Source organism: Pantherophis guttatus, chromosome 3 (genome assembly GCF_059756535.1).
Source record: "Pantherophis guttatus breed Tessera chromosome 3, ASM5975653v1, whole genome shotgun sequence".
Classification (NCBI taxonomy): Eukaryota; Metazoa; Chordata; class Lepidosauria; order Squamata; family Colubridae; genus Pantherophis; species Pantherophis guttatus.
In genome coordinates this window covers 93,616,911-93,631,044 of record NC_142065.1, presented here as the reverse complement: position 1 = coordinate 93,631,044, position 14,134 = coordinate 93,616,911, and positions in this window count along the sequence as shown.

Below are 14,134 nucleotides of genomic sequence, written 5' to 3'. Positions count from 1 at the left end.
AATAATAAGGCCGATAGCCTCCCACTGACCAGTACGCTCCCACAGAGAGGGACTCCTCAGGGTGCCGTCAGCCAGGCAATGTCGGCTGGCGACCCCCAGGGGGAGGGCCTTCTCTGTGGCAGCTCCTGCCCTCTGGAACGATTTGCCCCCAGAGATAAGAAGGATATCGGATCTCCGGGTCTTTTGCCGTGCCCTGAAAACTTTTCTTTTCCATCAAGTAGGGCTGGCGTGAACCCCCCCCCCTTTTTTTTTTAGTTTTTTAGCTTTTTAGCTTTTAATCTGTCAATAGGTTTTAATTCGAACTGTTTTAAATTTGGGCCAAAGTATGTAATTCTTTTAATAATTTTAAATTTTGTATTGGTATGTGTTTTAGTTCTGGCTGTGCACCGCCCTGAGTCCACTAGGAGAAGGGCGATATACAAATTGAATTAAATAAATAAATAAATAAATAAATAAATAAATAAATAAATAAATAAATAAACAAACAAACAAACCCAATTGGGCCTTTGAGTGTATGTGCTAAAAGAAGCCTCCCCCCGAAAATAAGCCCTCCCTGAAAATATTTAAATGCAGAGCTGTAAATCAGGTAAGACAGCAAGAGGAACCACATCTTGCTCCATGCACCCCAAAATAATAAGACATCCTAGAATGTGAAGTCAAATGGGCCTTAGGAAATTTGAGCAACGACAAAGCTAGTGGAGGTGATAGTACAGCTGAGCTGTACTATCTGTGATAGAACAGCTGAGCTATTCAAAATCTTAAAAGATGATGCAGTAAAAGTGCTACACTCAATATGCCAGCAAATTTGGCTCCAGCAGTATGTGGATCGAGAACTACCAGAAGTACAGGCAGGATTTCGAAGAGGCAGAGGAACTAGAGATCAAATTGCCAACATACGTTGGATCATGGAGAAAGCTAGGGAGTTCCAGAAAAACATCTACTTCTGCTTCATATGATTGTGTGGATCACAACAAATTGTGGCAAATTCTTAAAGAGATGGGAGTACCAGACCATCTTATTTGTCTCTTGAGAAACCTATATGCGGGTCAAGAAGCAACAGTGAGAACTGGACACGGAATCACTGATTGGTTCAAAATTGGGAAAGGAGTCTGGCAAGGCTATATACTGTCTGAAATTCAAATATTTTGGCCATTTCTTCTAATGAGAAGGAAGGACTCACTGGAGAAGGGCCTAATGCTGGGAAAGATTGAGGGCAAAAGAAGAATGGGACAACAGAGAACGAGGTGGCTGGATGGAATCACTGAAGCAATAGGTGTGAGCCTAAATGGACTCCAAAGGATGGTAGAGGACAGGAAGGCCTGGAGGAATGTTGCCCATGGGGTCGCATTGAGTCGGACATGACTTCTCAACTAACAACTACACCTGTCAAAAAGAAAAAGAAAGGGAAAAAAAGAAAAGAAAAACAAAACCTTGTTTCCCATCTTAGATGTTAATAGGCATAAATCTGTTTGGCTGAACCTCCTTCTGATTATGAACATCAAGTTTGATTATGCTAACTCCAGACCAACAACAGCAGAAACAACTGTTTGTGGGACTTTGATTGGATAGTCTACTGTACCACTCTGTTTCTTTACAAAATATATTACAAACTGTTTGGCAATGAAAAATCATTTTTGGATTTAAAAAAAATTTTTTTTAAAGAATTCAACACATCTACACACTAAAAATATCATTTACAATTATCTATTATTATTGCTTTAAAATGGGTTGCTGATTGATAATTCAGAATAATCAAATGTTTACAGCTAAAATTCAGGGAAAATTCCTCACTCCAGATGTATTTTTAAAAAGTTATTCATAATGTTGCATTATAATATTTTATCTGCCTTAAACATGATCTATAAACTGGTTTTTAAATGTTATCATTTTCCCAGTAGTTACAGTTGGTAAAATTTGTCTTTTATGAAATAGGCTTTTAGGTTTGGATCCACTGCTTATAACTCTGTATACAATCCAGCTTCATGTGGTCACATTAAAGAGAACAATATATGATTTCAGACATTCATCTGGCTCAAAGGTGCTATATATGTCCTGTTATTCATTTACTTAGATCTGTAAAATAAAAAGTGAAGAGCAAAGAAGTAAATTTGCAACATTTTCAATTATTATCTTTGAAAATAAAAGATAAAGGAGACACAGAATACTATTTAACGTGGAATAGGTTTTATCAATGGTTAGAGATAAGAGGTAGAAATTAGATGAAGAAAGAGTATTGCTATGTTTAAGTAAAATATGAATGTTGTTTATAATCATATGCATGCCAATATATAAGAACAGTAGGAATAATAGGAACATAAATAAGCGAATATAATTATAAATATGGTTAGAATTATTTTGTTATATTATTATTATTATTGCTATCAGTATATGTGTTATCTTTTTTTTCTTTCCTTTTTGTAAAATGTTATGCTCGGACAATACACTGTATTCAAAATACTTATATATAAATAAAAAAACCTTGACATTAAAAAAAAAGAAATAAATTTGCATCTGTACATTTTACATAATCCTTTTAAAACTGATTTATCCGATCTGCAATAGAAAGCAGCCTGCAATAATTTTAACATATCAAACTACATAGGCAAGAAGATTCTGAAATGTCAGCATCGCCATTTTTTTAAGCCAGATGGCTAAAACTACTCAAGTGACTCAAAAACCGTAGACCATTTTATCACTGAGCAATTTCTATTTCTTTTAAGATGACTTCTGACACAATGACATCTAATAAACTTTAATAATTTATTAGGCATTCTTGATATTTTGGATTATATACTCTGGCATTTAGGATGAACCTGAAGCACCAACATTTTAAAAACAGGAGTGGGGTATTAGATGTTACCAAACCTTTATTTATTTTATTTATTTATTAATTCAATTTATATGCCGCCCCTCTCCGAAGACTCAGGGCGGCTCACAATGCATTTAAAATCATTATAAAAAAACATTTAAAAATTAAAAACATTAAAACTCATTCACACCATTCATGGCCAGATCTCGCCGGATCGCAAGAGCAAGATCAACGGCCCCAGGCCTGCCGGAAAAGCCAGGTCTTCACTGCTTTTCGGAAGGCCAATAGGGTGGGGATGGTCTGGACCTCAGGAGGTAACTGGTTCCAGAGAGCTGGGGCAGCCACAGAGAAGGCCCTCCCCCACGGGCCCACCAGCCAGCACTGTTTAGCTGACGGGACCCGGAGGAGACCAACTCTGTGGGCTCTTACCGGTCGCTGGAAGCTATGCAGTAGAAGGCATTCTCGAAGATACCCTGGCCCTGAGCCATGTAGGGCTTTAAAGGTAATAACCAACACCTTGAATTGTGACCGGAGACCAATAGGGAGCCAGTGCAGCTCGCGGAGAATTGGTGTAATGTGGGTGTACCTAGGTGCACCCACGACAGCTCGCACGGCTGTCTGGACCAACTGTAGTCTCCAAACACTTTTCAAGGGTAGCCCCATGTTGCAATAATCTAACCGTGAGGTGACCGTGAAGTGACAATTCATCCTCACAGGGGATACGCTTGAGGAAAGCTGGGATACAAATGAATACTGGGAACTGTAGTCCAGCAGTACCAAGAAAGCCCCCATTTCCTTATTAACTAAGAAAGAAAAAGTTCCAATAAAATGTCCATTACAGAAATATTTGATATTTACATGTATATCACAACACAAATTGATATTTTACTAATAGTGTTTGCATTAATTACAGTTTCAATGAAAGTCTCATCATACAATAAGATTCCTGTAATCAAATGAAATCCTGTCCATACAGAGCAATGGGAGAAAATTACTATGGGGATGGGAGTAATACTTAAAAACAATGAGGCATGGGACAGGGAGGTACAAACATCACCCATCGTTTCATCTCTTCTAGTCTGATCCTAAATCCTGGCAGATTCCAAGACTGAAGACCAGGAGATCCCTCTGTCCTGAGGCTGAAAATTCCCTTTCTTGATCGGGATTCCCTGTGCACAGTCACTCACGCCCTCGTCACCTCTCGCCTTGACTATTGCAACGCTCTCTACATGGGGCTCCCCTTGAGGAGCACCCGGAGGCTCCAGCTGGTCCAGAACGCAGCAGCGCGGGTAGTGACGGGAGCAGCATGGCGCTCCCATGTAACACCGCTCCTGCGCGAGCTGCACTGGCTCCCAGTTGTCTTCCGGGTGCGCTTCAAGGTGTTGGTTATCACCTTTAAAGCGCTCCATGGCATAGGGCCTAGCTATCTTCGAGACCGCCTGCTGCTACCAACGACCTCCCATCGACCCGTGCGCTCCCACAGAGAGGGCCTCCTCGGGGTGCCATCAGCCAGACAATGTAGGCTGGTGACCCCCAGGGGGAGAGCCTTCTCTGTGGGGGCACCTACCCTCTGGAATCAGCTCCCCCCAGAGATAAGGAGAATCCAAGACCTCAGTGCCTTCCGTCGCGCCCTTAAAACCCATTTATTTAAACAAGCCGGGCTGGCTTAAGATGAAATTTTTAACTGTTTTTAAATGTTTTAAACGTTTTTAATTGGTAAATGAGTTTTAATTGGGCCAAATTTATATATCTTTTAATTGTTTTTAATATTTGTTCTGCATGTTTTTTAATCTGGCTGTACACCGCCCTGAGTCCTTAGGGAGAAGGGCGGTATAGAAATCCAATATAAAAATAAAATAAAAAATGAGTGGACTTCAGGGACCTATTTTCATTCATTTCATTGTTCTCAGTGCAATAAATTCAGTATGCACCTTAAAGTTTTCAGGAGAAAGCAAGTAATTCTTAGATTGGATTTGGTTGTCCCTTGAAGTCAATAGAATTTCATTTAGTGATGGATAGCTTTTCTTGTCCAGGCAGAGGTGGGTTTCAGCAGGTTCTGACCAGTTCTGGAATGAAATTGGCATCCGAGATACTTCTTCAGCCTAGCAGTACTAAATTGAAGTTATATTCAGGAGAATTAATGAATTCACTGGGCCTATTTCAAACAGAAATATGTGGGGATCTTTATAAATTTGAATTTGAGATTGTGGAAGCTGATCAGAAACCATTATTGTCAGGATCAACATGTGAGCGCTTGGAGTTGATGCAGTTTACCATTCCGGCCGAGTTACACAATGTTGTGAGTTACCCCCTAAATCTTTGGTGGAACCATTGACAAAACAGCAAATCCTCCAAGTATACCAGGAAGTGTTTGAGGGCCCCATAGTATCTGTTCCAGGAGAGGTTCATTTTGAACTTGACCCTGCTGTTTCCCCAGCACAAAGTGCACTACGCAATGTGCCTATAGCTATTAAGCAGCAGGTGAAAGCACAGATAAGTACGAGGCGGAAGGACATATTACATCAGTAACTGAGCCCACTGACTGGATAAGCAACATGGTTGTTATTAGGAGGCCAGAGAAGATTAGAATTTGCATTGGCCCCAAGTTTCTGAATATGACCCTGAAGTGGTCACATTATTTAATGCCAACGCTTGATGACGTTTTGCACAAGCTACCCAAAGCACGGGTTTTTACACTTGTTGATGCTAGAGACGCCTTTTTACAGTGTAAGCTAGATGAAATAAGTACTACATGACTACGTTCTGGACCCCATGGGGTAGAAAGAGATGGCTTAAATTATCCCTTGGAGTTTCGGTAGCACCAGAGGTGTATCAACAAAAGCAGCATGAATTACTGAGTGGGCTCAATGGAATTGAGCCAATAGCTGATGATATTCTTATAGTTGGCTGTGGTGAAACAGACAAAGAAGCTGAGCATGACCATGATGAGAAGATTTTTTTTAATTTTAAAAAACAAACTTTATTGAATTTAAAAATTTAAAAATACAAAATTATACACATTTTTCTCAGTCGTAAAATTGCATATACAGTACACAACTCCACCAACAAGCTAACTATATGTACCTAAGTGTACATATACATACATATATAAACAGTGATTTATTCCTTATTCTATCTACCTTACGGTGCTTATTTGTTACCTTTGATTTTTCCTAAATTTAGTCTTTACCCTTTTTTCTTTTGATTTACCCACTTATACCATCTATTCCATACTTCTAAATATTTTGAGTCTTCCTTGTCCTTTAATTTTAAGGTTAATTTATCCATTTCTGCACATGCGTAAATTTTTTGAATTATCTCCTGGTCTGTTGGCAAACGATCTGTTTTCCATAATTGTGCTAGTACCAATCTTGCCGCCGTAATTATGTGTAATGTTAAGTATTTTATGTCCTGTCTAATGTTCCTTTTAATCATGCCTAATAAGAAAATTTCTGGTTCTGATTCAATTTCTTGATCTGTTATTTCTACTATCCATGTTTTTATTTTCCTCCAATATTTCTTAATTTCTGGGCAAAGCCACCAAGCCGAATTTACATTCGGGTACATTTTCGCTAACCTCGAAGGAGCTAAATACCACCTATACCACATTTTATAATGATTCTCCTTATATGCTACTGATTTTGTCATACTGTAATTGTTTTCCCATGCCCTTTCCCATTCTTCTAGCTGTATACTGTGCCCAATGTTCCTTGCCCAAGCTATCATCTGTCCTTTAACCAATTCTTCTGCCAAATCGAATTCTAGTAGGTATTTGTAAATTTTTGAAATTGATTTTTCTTCTTTTGATTCTAATAATTTGTCTAATTGATTTGGTTTTGGGTCTATTCCTCCCTCCTCCTGGTCTTTCCTATATCTTGTCTTAATTTGTAAGTAGGGCCACCAGTCTATTAATATTCCTTGCTCTTTTAATTCCTCTCTCGTTTTCAGTATTCCTTGTGGGTCTAGTATCTCTCTATTACTTAACAATTTTTGTTTGGATAGTGTGTTGGGGTATGTTATTGCTTCTATTGTTTTTTGTTTTTGTTTTTTTTTATTAAAAAGTTTTATAAGAAATACAAACAATTTTCTCCCCCCACCCTTCCCCTTCCCCACATAAATTATACGTTTTCTTATACATAAGAAATCCTCCATATACATGTTTCCCTTAAAGAAAGCATTAAAATAAAACATTTTAATTATATTCGGAGTTGCTCTTCTCCTTCTTCCCTCATTCCACAACAAACCTTCTTCTCCTCCTCCTTTCTTTCCCGTCCCTCCCTCCTCTTCCCTCCTACCTCTTCTCCCACCTCATCCTACTTCCTTTCCCTTTCCCCCACTTCTCTCTTCTTTTTATTGCTTCTATTGTTGATAGCCAACTGGGTACTTTCATATAATGTTTACTTTTGGTGTCCTGCCATGTACTAATTAATGATTTCCTAATTACATGATTATTAAAATGTCTATATATTTTATTTCTAGGGCTCCACAGAAAAGCATGCCATCCTTTCATTAAATCGTGGCCTTCTAATTGTAATAATCTTTGATTTCCCAATGTTACCCATTCTCTAATCCATGTTAAACTAGAAGCTTTATAATATTTCTCCCATGCCGGAAGTCCGAATCCACCTCTAATTTTATCATCTTGTAATATACTTAATTTAATTCTTGATTTTTTCCCCTCCCACACAAAATTGGTAGTTATTTTATCCAAATTTATAAAGAATTTCTTGTCTAATTTTATTGGAATTGTTTGGAATAAATAAAGGAGTCTTGGCAATATATTCAATTTTATTGCTGCAATTCTTCCTAGCAATGACAATTTTAATTTCCCCCATTTACCAAATCCTCTTTTATTTTTTGAACCAAAGGGTCATAATTATTTTCTTTTATCGTTACACTTCTGGCTGTCAAATGTATCCCTAGGTATTTCACCTTTTTAACTACTTGTAATCCTGAATCTTTTACTAATTTCTCCACCTGTTTTGCTATCATGTTTTTGTTATCATTTTAGTCTTTTCTTTATTGATCTTTAAGCCCGCTACCTTTCCAAATTTCTCTATCTCTTTTATTAATTTTGGTGTTGTTTTTATTGGGTCTTCTATGAAGAAGACAAGGTCGTCCTCAAAGGCTTGGACCTTGTATTCTTCTTTTTTTACTTTTAATCCTTTTATTTCTTTATTCAACCTAATTCTAATTAGCAAGTTTTCCAGAGTCATAATAAAAAGTAAGGGTGACAATGGGCAGCCCTGCCTTACTCCTTTACTTATTCCAAAAAATTTTGTTGGGTCCCCATTTACTATAACACTTGCCTTTTGATCCTTATATATTGACGATATCATTCTTGTAAATTTCTCTCCAAATTTCATATTTTTAATTTGATGTATCATGAACTGCCAATTAACTTGATCAAATGCTTTTTGTGCATCCAGGAATATCAGTGCTGCCTGTCTCTCTGGATGCATCTCATAGTATTCTAAAACCTTAATTACCAGTCTTATATTATTTTTTATTTGCCTTGCTGGCAGGAAACCATTTTGATCCTGATGTATTCTATTGTTTAGTATCTTTTTCATTCTATTTGCAATTATATTCATGAAAATGTTGTAGTCGGTATTTAATAAGGAGATTGGTCTATAATTTTTTGTTAATGTGGTATCTGCTCCTTCTTTCGGTATCAGGGATATATATGCTTCCCTCCATGTATTTGGTAGCTTTGCCTCCATCAATGCCTCGTTGTATGTTTCCAATAATATCCCATTTAATGATTCCCCTAAACTTTTATAAAGCTCCATTGGTAGACCATCTGTCCCCGGGGTTTTATTGTTTTTTTGCCTCTTCAATGCTTCTTTTAACTCCCCTATGGTAATTTCCTTATCAAGTAGCTCTTTTTCTTCCTCTGTCAATATTGACATCCCTTCCCCACTTAAATATTGTTCTATTTCCTCCGCTGTTACTTTGTCTTTCTCATATAGCTCTTGGTAGTATTGAATTATTATCTCCTTTTTCTTCTCTAAATTCTGTTGAATTATGCCCTTTTTTATCCTGTAATTTTTGAATTGTTCTTTTTTCCCTTTCTTTCCTCAACCTATACGACAACCACCTCCCAGGTTTATTTGCATGCTCGAAATAATTCTGTTTTATGTATTTCAATGCCATTACATATTTTCCCTGTTCTAATATAGTCAAATTATGTTTCACTGCTGCCCAATTGACTCTAATTTGTTCATTTCCCAGGTTTTCCTATAATTTTCTTTCCCATTTTTAATTTCTTCTTGTGCCTTATTATATTCTTTTTCCCTCTCTTTTTTCCATTTTGCCTTGTAAGCTATAGTCAGACCTCTCACATACGCCTTAGTTGTGTCCCATAAATTTTGTAGGGAGGTGTGTTGTTTTATGTTCTCCTTATAGAACAATTCTAATTCCTTCTCCATATACTCCTTGTATTGCTTCTCTTTCAATAGTTGTGTATTCATTGTCCATCTGCTTTTTTTTCTCTGCTGTCCCTTCCATGTCAACATTATTGGGTTATGATCTGCCCACTTATTAGACAATATTTCTACCATTTCTATCTCTGACAACAATGTGTTAGTTACCCATGCCATATCCAGTCTAGACCAAGACTTGTGTGGGTTTGAATAATATGTAAAAATTTTAATTTCCGGGTTATGAAATCTCCAACTGTCTACCATACTTAATTCCTCTACTAAATCTGTAAAAGTTCTGGGCAGTACATTTTTCTTATTTTTATTTCTCTGGGCACTTTTATAATCCTTTCTTATATCCATAATCGCATTAAAATCTCTGATCAAACATACATTTTCCATTTTTTGTTCTATAATTTTCTCATGCACTTTTTTATAGAATTCTGATTGTCGACTATTTGGAGCATAAATCACCACTAATAAAATGTTTTTATAATTAAGTTTTACTTCTATCAACACTATTCTCCCTTCCAAGTCTACATACTTTAAATTACTCCCTATTTCTTCTTAACATATACCACAACCCCTCATTTTTTTTCTTCAGCTAATGCTGCATATGCTTTACCTAACTTCTTGTATTGTACATATTTTTCGTCTTGTTTTCTTATGTGTACCTCCTGGAGGCACACAATATCTGTTTTTTGTTTCCAATTTTTTTTTAATGTTTGATGTCGCTTGGATGGTGAGTTAAAACTGTTGTAGCGCGGGAATAATGCAAGCAAGTGACAACAGCTCTTTAATATAGAGTGAGACTTCAGCAAAAACTCTCTGGCAGCAGCCCTCCTTATATACACTCCAGGAGTGACTGTCAGCCAATCAGCAACACTTAAATATTTGAAACTCCCGCTTAAATGTATCAATACATAACACCCCTCCATTCCCAGAAGGCACTATTCATTTAACTATTTACATAATTACAAACAAAGTCTCGCAGGTGACCAGGGCGTGTTCTCGCTCGGGTCGACCTGCGCAGTTCAGTATTGGGTGAGGCGTCAAGCCGGTCAGAGGGACTCTTTGTCTCTCCTGGCTCCGCCAATGGAACCGCCTGGATTTCCTCGGAGGTGTGGTCTTCCCTGGCTGGGAGTGTCGACTCGTCGGGGCGGCGTTGGAACCAGGGCTTGTCAGCTAAGTATTCCCTCGAACTCGGGCTTGAGCTAGCTGTTTGGGGAAAATCATTGTAGTTAGGCACTGTTATTTTCAGGTTATCATAGACCTTGTTATCTAAACATTTGTGCAACTGGTCTATGTGGCGTTTCCAGAGTTTGTCATGGCCGACATCTACCGTGTAGGATTTTGGGCCGGTAATTCCTACGATGGTTCCAGCCACCCACAATGGTCTGCTGGCATAGTTCCTGGCAAAGACTGGTGTTCCGATTTGGAACTGTCTTAGCCCCGCTACTTCTCCCTTATAATTCTCGTGTGTATAATTTGGGTGCAATCTGTCTAATACACACCTCAACTTTCTGCCCATTAATAACTCAGCGGGACTGCGCCCCATGGCGCAGTTGGAGTGGGTTTATCTCTGGCCAAAAGTCCCAGCAGCGGCCGGTGATCAGTCACAAGTTCAAATTCTCGGCCAAAAAGATACTCATGGAACTTCTTAACTCCTGCTATTGCAGGCAATGCTTCTCTGTCCAGCTGACTGTAATTGCGTTCCGTGCTGGACAGGGTGCGAGAGTAGTAGGCAATAGGCACCTCTAGGCCATTAGGCAGTCTATGGCTCAGGACGGCCCCGACGCCAAAGGGGGAAGCGTCACAAACAAGAACTAGCGGTAGCTCTGTGTTGTATTGGATAAGGAAACTTTCCTCTGACAAGAGTCTTTTAACAGCAGCAAATGCTGTTTCGGCCTTGCCCCACACCCAAGGGATGTTTTTGCCTAGTAGCTTGTGCAGGGGCTCTGCAACGGTGGCTCTGTCTTTGAGAAACATGGTATAAAAGTTCAGGAGCCCTAGGAATGCTTGGAGCTCGGTTTTCGATTTAGGGGTGGGGGCATTCCTGATTGCCTTTACTTTACTCTCTGTGGGGTGGATGCCTGTACCGTCGACCCTGTACCCCAAGAATTCGACAGAGGGGACTGCGATCATGCACTTATTTCTTTTAAGTTTCAGTCCCGCTTCCCTAAATCTTTGCAGCACTTTCCTAACTTTATCCCCTAGTTGCTCTGTGTTTTGGACGCTTATTAGTATGTCATCAAAGTACGGCACCAGTCCCGGAAGTCCTTGTAGCAAGCGCTCCATTGTACTTTGAAATAGGCCAGGCGCGACGCTTACTCCAAATTGCAACCTGGTGCATTTGAATGCCCCTCTGTGGGTCACTATTGTTTGCGCCTCAGCTGTGGCATCGTCCACTGGCAGCTGCTGATACGCTTGTGCCAGGTCTAGCTTGGCAAAAATTTGGCTGGGCCCCAGGGAATGTAGTAGATGATGCACGATTGGCACCGGATAGGCGCTCTGCTGCAAAGCCTTGTTTATCATGCATTTGTAGTCAGCGCAAATTCTAACTGAGCCGTCGGCCTTTATAGGGGTGACTATTGGGGTCTCCCATTTATCGTGGTCAATGGGAACCAACACCCCTTGCCTTATTAATTTGTCTAATTCCGCATCGATTTTCGGTTTCAATGCGAAAGGCACCCGCCTAGCCTTCAGTCTTACTTGGACCACGTTGGGGTCTAAATTAAAAGAAATTGGGGTCCCCACATACTTGCCCAACGCCTCATCGAAGACATCCCGGAATTCGTGTAGGATGTCGTCTTTCAATGATGGCTTGTTTAGGCTGTGGATGCCGGTGAAACCCATACTGAGGACTCGGAATCACCCCATGCCCAAGAGGCTGGGAAGCTGCTTGCTAACAATGGTTAGTGGCAGTTCTTTCTTAAACTCACTGTATGTGTTTTGTACTGTGGCGATGCCTTCAACCAGAATTCGATTTTCCTGGTAGTCGAGGAGGCACGACTTCTGTCTTGCTGGTTGATTCTTCCTGAACGCTAGTAGGATGGTTTTCAGGGTCGCCCATGACATTATAGATAGTGCAGATCCGGTGTCGATTTCCATCTCGCATTGATGACTGTTGATCTCGACCTTAGTGTAGATCTTGTCATCATTGGTTTTGCTGGCCCGGTTGACGGTTGTACTGTAGGCGTCTCATTTTTGAATTTCGCGCCGATTTTTCGCGCCACCATCTTTGACTGGCTGTTTTGAACGAGCCACTTCGGGTTGGCTGTGGTGGTCACGTGGCCGGAATTGTCCGTGAATGATGGCCCTGCAGACTCTCGCCAAGTGTCCCTTCTTTTCACAGTGCCTGCAAACGGCGTCTCAGTACTTGCAGGTCTGTCTCTCGTGCTTTCTGCCACAGCTAGAACAGTTTTTCTGATGACTGTTTACTTCTGTCTTTTTGTGCTCGGTGGGGCAGATGTCCTCGTTGGACTCTCCTTCTGAGCTGGATCTGACGTCCTCCCAATGCACTGGTGTAGTTTTGGGAGTATCTTTGTTTGCCAATGGTCGCTGCAAGGCATCAGTGGCTTTTGTAGAGGTTTTGTGAGCCCTGGCCTCGTCTAGGGCTCCAACCAGTGTCAAGTTGGGTTTAGCGAGCAGTTGCCTTTGCAGTCTCGTATCCCAAACGCCGCATATTAGCTGCTCGAGCAGCACGTCGTCTAAGTCTCTATAGTCACAATGCGTTGCGGCTTTACGAAGGCTTGCCATGTATGCACTGACCGGCTCTCCCTCTTTCTGCACGTGTTGTCTGAATTTGTAGCGCTGCACGAACTTGGAGGGCACCGGAGCATAGTGTGCTCGGAGAGTCGCCATTAGTGTGTCCCAGGGAACGGTCTGGACTGGCATTGGCTTGCAGAGGGACTCCGCCATCTCGAACACGTCTGGTCCACAGTGACTTAGGAATAGGGCTCTCTTCTGATTAGCGGAGAGTCCTTGCATGTCGCTGGCTTCGAGGGAGCACTCGAACCTCGTCATGTAGGATGCCCATTTCTCGCGAGCAGGATCGAAGGGCTTGGGCGGAACGTAGGCAGACATGCCAGTATGTCTCCTGTAGTTCACTTCGTCACCCTAGCTGAAGCTCGAGGGTCTCACTGGTTCGCTTCTTGTGGCCTCAATCCCACCTTCATCGCCAATGTTGTAGCACGGGAATAATGAGAGGCACAAGCAAGCAAGTGACAACAGCTCTTTAATATAGAGTGAGACTTCAACAAAAACTCTCTGGCAGCAGCCCTCCTTATATACACTCCAGGAGTGACTGTCAGCCAATCAGCAACACTTAAATATTTGAAACTCCCGCTTAAATGTATCAATACATAACAAACACCGTTTACATTTAACAATAGAATTTTTAGGCTCTGTTCCATTTCTTATTTATTTTCCTGTTGTTTCTTTTTTGTTTCTTCTTGTTTCTTTCCCCCCCTTGTTTGTACTCCTTCTTCCTCCTGAATCTCTCCTTCCTCCTCTTTTCTCCTTCCTTTAGTGGTCTTTCACACTCTCGTCTTTGTTTTCCTTTAGTGTTTCATCCCACTTCCTCTTTACTATTACTTGATGTTTCAATACCCATCACTTCATCATATAGATCTCTTACTTTACTTTGTGAGTCCACCCTTATTTTCTTTCCCTGCCACGTTACCAACATTTCTTCTGGCGTTATCCATCTAAATGGTATAAATCTCTTATTTAGTAACGTGGCCAGGAACCAATAATCCTTCCATAGGTCTCTTATTCTTTTTGGAATTTGTTTCAGTGTAATTATTTCTTTGTTCCTATACAACATAGGCTCATCTTTTGTTATTTTATACACAATGTCTCTAACTTTCCTTCTCACGAATCTTACACGTACCTCCCAGGG